Here is a 7,641-nt window from a genome sequence, read left to right on the forward strand (position 1 = left end):
TGCCAAATGCAGCACCGTACACTGTAGAGTGGATGCACCTGCCATTGTAGCTCCATCTCCTTCCCTTTAATGGAACAGAGCTGCTCTGACCATGTGACCAACGAAGGTGACATCACAGGCCTGAGAGCTCATCTCACCTGAGCGTCATGGCCACTTCAATCAGCTAATTAGTGGGGATGCTGAACGGTAGACCACGCAGATCAATTATGAATGACCTATCCTCAGGATAGGCCATCAGTGGCTTAATACTGAAACACCCCTTTACAGTGTTGGATATAAGGAGTCTGAAAACATAAATATGGCCAAAAAAACCCACAAATTCAAATCACATTTTATTATTTATTGAAAATGTGGATTTTACACCAAGTCTCATTCCCTAATATAAACAAAAGGCCGCTGTGTTTGCGGGTCTTTTCTGTTTACTCAATCGTAGTAAAATATTGCACAGTTTTTCAGGATCCTCCGTCATAATTCTTTGAACGATAAAGCTTATAAAAAGATGAGTCACAGGTAAAAATCAGTTCATAAAACAAAGGGTTTCAAGATTGTTGAATGTCGAGGGTCTCTTAACTGCCTGCCAGCCTTCGCGATCTCAAGGACATCAGATCTACAGGAAATGACGAAAAATCAGCAGGTTAACACTCACATCCCACCAGTATTACTGATCCCTAGATCTGTTCCACCCACTTACATTGACCACTACTTCTCTAACCAGGTCACAAGAAGACAGCGAAAGATTTCTTTATTTCCCAACATTCCAGATTAGAGATGAGTGAGCGTACTCGCTAAGGCAAACTACTCAAGCGAGTAGTGCCTTATGCGAGTACCTGCCCGCTTGTCTCAAAAGATCTCTCTCCCCACCCACCCCCGCTGTCCCCTGCTCACTCCCGCAACTCACCGCTGTCCCCCGCGGGCACCCGAATCTTTAGAGACGAGCGGGCAGGTACTCGCATAAGGCACTACTCGCTTGAGTAGTTTGCCTTAGCAAATACACTCGCTCATCTCTAGTCCAGATTTTTTCTGGAACGTCTAAGAAGACATTAAGCTAATTTTCTTTCAAAGAAGTGCCTGCGACAGCCACGATCAATGTTAACACAGATTGCGACTGTTAACACTTTAAATGACGCTGTCCAGTCTGACAGTTGCATTTCAATGCTCTTACTGGTGTTCCGAAACAACCACAATGTACAGTTCGGTTGTCATGGCAGCCTGGGGCACCGAGTGTTGCCATGGTTGATTACCTATCAAGACTTGCCTGTGGCATTACTCCATAAGGGTGACTACCCACAACAGTTTCTTTTCACTGCGAAATTCGCAGTGTTTTTTTTTCTGCAGGGGTCTATGGGACTTGTAATGTTAAAATCACGATCGCACAAAATCTGGATTTCGCTGTAAATTGCGAATTTGCGCGATCGTGATGTTAACATCACAAGTCCCATAGACCCCTGCAGAAAAAAATGTTGCGAATTTCGCAGTGAAAAAAACCCTGTAGTGGGTAGTCACCCTAATATGGTAGTATGGGTGATCAGATTATCGCAGTTGTGTGTATGTGTCTATGTTGTATATATATATACACACACACACACACATATATATTTGCCATCACTTTGTCTATAATCGTCCATCCATTTTCACAAGAAGTACTACAGCAAAAATGGGAAAAAATAAATGTAGGTATGGCGGTAAGGCCTCCTGGACAAGGGCGGGTCAGACATTGCATGTGGGATTACCACAGTAGAGTTTGAGACAGTGCCCCCTGCATACCTGTCCAGAGTGTTCAGCGCTGCAAATGTGCCGTGCGGCACTGAATTGCTAATGCACAGTAGCCTCTGGCGCTCTGATGACCTCGATCTTGCGATACTTCGACATTGCTCACAGCGGAAGTGGCATGGGAAAGACGGCTTCTATTAACTTCAATGGATGCCGTCTCTGCGTAGCCCACACCACAGTTCTGCATGCTGTGATTTACACCTGCGAGCGGATTCTCAAAGTAAGCGGTGGGCGGTATTTGCTGCAGAATCCTGGTCCTGATTTTGCAATGCAAATCCGCCTGTATGCAGTAGGCCTAAACCGTCCTAACCAAGAATGAAGTAATCATGTCATTTCTGCTACAGTGTGAACACTTTAAAAAACAGACACCCCTTTCCCCATCCTCAAATGCTGCAATTGCAGCTTTTTGATTTCACTCCACTTTGAATTTTTAGCACCACAGAAAAACACAGCTCGCCCCACAAAACTAATCCCTCAAAAAGGGTACGCCAATCTATAAAGAAAAGTATAAGAATGTACGGAAAATAAGGTGGAGAAGGAAATAAAGATCAAAGGATTGCTGGGACCCGCACCGTTCAGAAGCACAGGGGGCCTGAAGAGATCCACACGTACGCATGCGCTCCGCACCGTTCAGAAGCACAGGGGGCCTGAAGAGATCCACACGTACGCATGCGCTCCGCACCGTTCAGAAGCACAGGGGGCCTGAAGAGATCCACACGTACGCATGCGCTCCGCACCGTTCAGAAGCACAGGGGGCATGAAGAGGTCCACACGTACGCATGCGCTCCGAACCGTTCAGAAGCACAGGGGGCCTGAAGAGGTCCACACGTACGCATGCGCTCCGCACCGTTCAGAAGCACAGGGGGCCTGAAGAGGTCCACACGTACACATGCGCTCCGCACCGTTCAGAAGCACAGGGGGCCTGAAGAGGTCCACACGTACGCATGCGCTCCGCACCGTTCAGAAGCAAAGGGGGCCTGAAGAGGTCCACACGTACGCATGCGCTCCGCACCGTTCAGAAGCACAGGGGGCCTGAAGAGGTCCACACGTACGCATGCGCTCCGCACCGTTCAGAAGCAAAGGGGGCCTGAAGAGGTCCACACTTATGCATGCGCTCTGCACAGTTCAGAAGCACAGGGAGCCTAAAGAGGTCCACATGTACGCATGCGCTCCACACGGTTCAGAAGCACAGGGTGCCTGAAGAGGTCCACATGTACGCATGCATTCCGCACAGTTCAGAAGCACAGGAGGCCTGAAGAGGTCCACATGTACGCATGCGCTCCGCGCGGTTCAGAAGCACAGGGTGCCTGAAGAGGTCCACATGTACGCATGCACTCCGCACAATTCAGAAGCACAGGAGGCCTGAAGAGGTCCACATGTACGCATGCGCTCTCACAGTCCATTAATGTCAATCTGCGCATGAGAAGTTGCAGCTTGCAGAGCGCAACAATCTCCAACACACCCATAGGAATGAATGGAGAAGTGGCAAGACATTTATGTAGGGAACAATCGGGACCCAACTGACAATGTGAACACAGCACTGCCCCTTTTAATGTAAATCTGCGACTCAGACTCTTCCCCTGTAAAAAAAAATTCGTAACTCCTTTACTTATCCATTGAAATTGCTGTATGAGGGCTTGTTTTTTTGCAGGTCGTGTTGTAGTTTTCAATGGTGCTATATAATGTACTGAAAAACGTTAAAATTCTAAGTGAAGAGAAATGGGGGGATTCCGCCATCTTTTTCTGTGCGTCTTGTTTCTACGGCGCACAAACTGCAACAAAAATGACCTGATACCCTTATTCTACGGGTCGGTCCGATTACCATGATCCCAAACTAGTGCAGCATATTTTTGTTGTACTACTTGTATGTTTTCTCTAAGACATTTAATTTGTTAGAATTACTTTCTGCCCCATTTGCGCGCAATACCTTTTTTTCCCGTTGATGTAGCTATGCAAGGGCTCATTTTTGGCGGGGCCTCCTATGGTTTGCGTTGCTCACATTTTTGTAAAGATATGACATTTTGAACGGTTTTTATTGCATTTTTTTCTGGGAGACAGGGTGACAAAAAAAAAAAAAAAAGAGCATGCTTAATATTAGTTTTTTTTTTCCTTTTCGAATGACATCCCCTGAGCGGGGTAAATAATGTGCTAGTATGTTTATGAACGTAGCCATACGAAATGTGTATTTTCCATTTATGATTTAGATTTTTTTTTATTAGGCCTTAGTCAGACGGGCGTTTTTAGCCGCGATTTGCGCATGCGCATGCGTCCGGCGATTTTATAAAACCATTGCTTTGCAATGGTATCGGACACATGAGCGCTTTTTATGCGCTCGTCCGATAAATTATAGAACAGAAATCGCAGATCGCACCTATCTGCGATCTGCGATTCCTGTTCTCTTCTCTATATGCGCTCAATGGGGCCGGCGGCAGCAGCGCCGACCCCATTGAGAACATATAGAAGACAAATCATTCTTCTCTGCCACAGCTGTAACAGCTGTGGCAGGGAAGAACGATGTTTTCCCATTGAATTCAATGGAGACGGCAATACAGCCGCTCCATTGAAAGCAATGGGCTGCCGGTGTGCGCGGGGTGAATTGTCGGGAAGGGCTTAACTATATAAGCCCATCCCTGCAATTCATCCTAAAATGTGTTAAAATAAAAAAAAATTGTATACTCACCTTTCCGCTGCAGCCGGAGTCCAGCCGCGGCCGCTGTCAGTTCTCCTGAACTGCTTCTCGGCACTATTCAGCCGGCGGGGCATTAAAATCCCCGCCTGCTGAATGATCTGCCTCTGATTGGTCACAGCCCTGACCAATCAGAGGCAGGTTTCACTGACACACCCATTCATAAATTCATGAATGGGTGAGTGACTGCTGCCTCTCAGTGCTGAGCCAATCAGGGGCAGGTCTGACTCACATCCATTCATGAATTCATGAATGGGTGTGAGTGATACATGCCTCTGATTGGCTCAGCGCTGAGCCAATCAGGGGACAGGTCTGACTCACACCCCCTTCACACCCACTGCAGGACGGCCGCGCGGAGCTGCGGCTGCTGGGAGAAGGTGAGTATATATATATTTTTTATTTTTACACATTTTAGGATGAATTGCAGGGAAGGGCTTATATATTTAAGCCCTTCTCGACAATTCATCCCGGGCTCGCCCGCAGCGCATTGCTTTAAATGGGGCCGGCTCTATTGCCGTCTCCATTGAATGCAATGCGCTGGACAGCTCCGGCCCATTTCTAATGAAACGCGGCTAGGAGCAGATTTTCGGGCGATTTGCGGGCGACTTGCGCGCACCGGTCACGCGATTTGCGGATGCGTATCCGTCATGCGATCTGCAAATCGCATGAAAAAACGCCTGTGTGACTAAGGCCTTATAGATATGGCAACATGGGGGTTGATTTAAACTTATTACTGATTATTTTTGTAAAACTTTGTTCTGATTTTTGCTTTCTTTTTTGGTTTCTTCAGGGCACTGCAACATGCGATGCTTTGATCGCTCCTGAGAGGCAGTCTATCAAGCCACCCAACGGGAATACCTTTCATAGGCAGTCAAAAAGGCCCCCAGCTGCCATGACACCCGTACATCTCCCTGCAATCTCCCCGCAGGAGGGGTGGTGGGGGCGTGCAGGACCCCCGAACATCTTTTGGGGGATTTAAATGCCACTGTAAGAATTGACGACAGCATTTAAAGGGTTAATAGCCATGACCGGCCGCACTGTTGATTGCGGCTATTGCCCATGTGTGTCAGCTCTTAGAAACAATTTACGTCAGCACAGTATGAAGAGAGGTGGCCCCGCGATCTCCCTTCATACATACCCAGACACTGCAGGATGTAGATGTACGTCCGACAGCTGGAAGGGGTTAATTAGTCGGTGTCTACAATAAACAAAGCATCAGTTATATTCGAGCTACAAACTTCACAAGTGTCCAACTCACCTGTTCTCCTCCTTGAGGTGCCGGTATAACTCCGCCATGTTATGGACCGCGTTCAGGTGCCCAATAAACTCGTCAGGTTTCCTGGAATTTGCAGTATTTATTCTATTGCTTCAGAGACAGCAGAGACATGGGGCCTGATGGGAAAGGACAGGAAGAGTTGTCATGATGTGTGGCAGGGAGAGTCACTAGTCATGCTCTACCCATCACAGTGCATAATAGATGACTGAGTAGACTTCTAACACATACCACACTACCCCTCCGACAGCTTCGCACGTCGAGATCGCAACCCGCGCATTGATATTGCAGCACGCACGTCGAAATCGCAACAAGCAGCACACATGCAAAGAGCAACACCAGAGAAAGACGCAAGACAGTGACTGAGAACTTCAGTATGAACAGGGAAGGTGCAACCGGATGAGCTTCCTATCCGACCGCTGTCCGCAGGGCAAAGCAGCAACACACACAAATATACCGCATATACAGAGAACCAAATGCTAATAGTCATCATACACACAATACTAGGCACCCTACATCCATATGCACAACCTCGTGCTAATAAGCACCACACACACACACACACTGACACCCCATGCTAATAGACACGCCACACACAATCACAAGCAGACAGGTATTCCCCCACCCCCAAATATGCCAACATGAACACATGCACGCAAAAATGAAAATATGCACATATGAGCAGATGCACGCGAAAATATGCAAATATCAGGCCATAAAGGCCCCTTGTCCACGGACGTGTATTCGCCTGCGGTAAATGCTATGGAAAGCGCCAGCCCCTGTCCACGTGCGGAGAATCATTGCGATTCTCCGATTGCCCGATTCTCCACGGCCAGCCTATCTATCAGATAGGGCTGACCACCGGAGAATGGGGGGTGGCGGCGGGATTTCGCAACGCCCGTGGACAGGGGGCCTAAAGCGAAAACATCCAAATATGAAGACATGCACGTGAAAACATTCAAATATGCCAATATGAGCACATGCAGGCGAAGATATGCAAATATGAGCACATGCAAGCGAACACATATAAATATGCCAATATGAACACATGCATGCGAAAACATGCAAATATACCAATATGATCACATGTACGCAAAAATATGCAAATATGCCAATATGAGCACATGCATGCGAAAACATGCAAATATGCCAATATGAGCACATGCAAGCGAACACATACAAATATGCCAAAATGAGCACATGCAGGTGATAACATGCAAATAAACATGACCAAACATTACCCTGTCAGCACGAGAAGCTCAGACGCGGGAGCCGGCGCCGCCGTTTCTCCTCCAGTCAGCCCAATCTGATAGACAGGCTGACCGCCGAGAATGGGAGCAATTCACAGCATGCTGCGAATTGGCCGCCATTCCGCTGGCGAAATCAGATTGCAATGTACTTGCCACGAGCAGGGAATGGCAATGAACAGGCGGCCGTCGCTTTCCATAGCAGTGCTATGGAACGCTTCAGAGCGCGGGGTGCGCAAATGTATTTTATAGATGCAGCAGCTTACCTCGCCAAGTTATGTCAGATGGTGTCCAAGCGAAGCGAAATTCCTCTCCACACGAGTCGTCCTCTCCAAATCGCTGCCAAATCTCAGATCAGCACGAAATTTCCCAAAAAAATCGCAGCCAAATGTCAGGCTCCTCTCCACACCAGTCGTCCTCTTGAAATCGCCGCCAAATCACAGATCACGTGACCCTCGTGCACAGCTCCTCGTGCACGGCTGCTGAAGTGTAGTGTGTAGTGCATGGCTGCTTAAGTTTAGTGGACGGCTGCTGAAGTGTAGTGTGTAGTGCACAGCTGCTGAAGTGTAGTTGACGGCTGCTGAAGGCCGGCTGCACACGGCCGTGACGGGCTCCGCCGCGGAATATTCCGCGGCGAAGCCCGTCACGGCGCCCCCCAGAGACCC

The 7,641-nt window shown here is 48.2% G+C and overlaps 1 long non-coding RNA gene across 1 annotated transcript; it reads right to left on the minus strand.

Moving 5' to 3' along the window:
- Window positions 1-380: 380 nt before the first annotated feature.
- Window positions 381-7,487, minus strand: LOC136612295 (uncharacterized). The gene is made up of 3 exons (XR_010790384.1): window positions 7,243-7,487; window positions 5,715-5,848; window positions 381-607 (listed from the first exon to the last, which is right to left on the minus strand). It is a non-coding gene; the product is annotated as an uncharacterized lncRNA (long non-coding RNA).
- Between the last annotated feature and the right edge of the window lie 154 nt (window positions 7,488-7,641).

Source organism: Eleutherodactylus coqui, chromosome 1, assembly GCF_035609145.1.
Source record: "Eleutherodactylus coqui strain aEleCoq1 chromosome 1, aEleCoq1.hap1, whole genome shotgun sequence".
Classification (NCBI taxonomy): domain Eukaryota; kingdom Metazoa; phylum Chordata; class Amphibia; order Anura; family Eleutherodactylidae; genus Eleutherodactylus; species Eleutherodactylus coqui.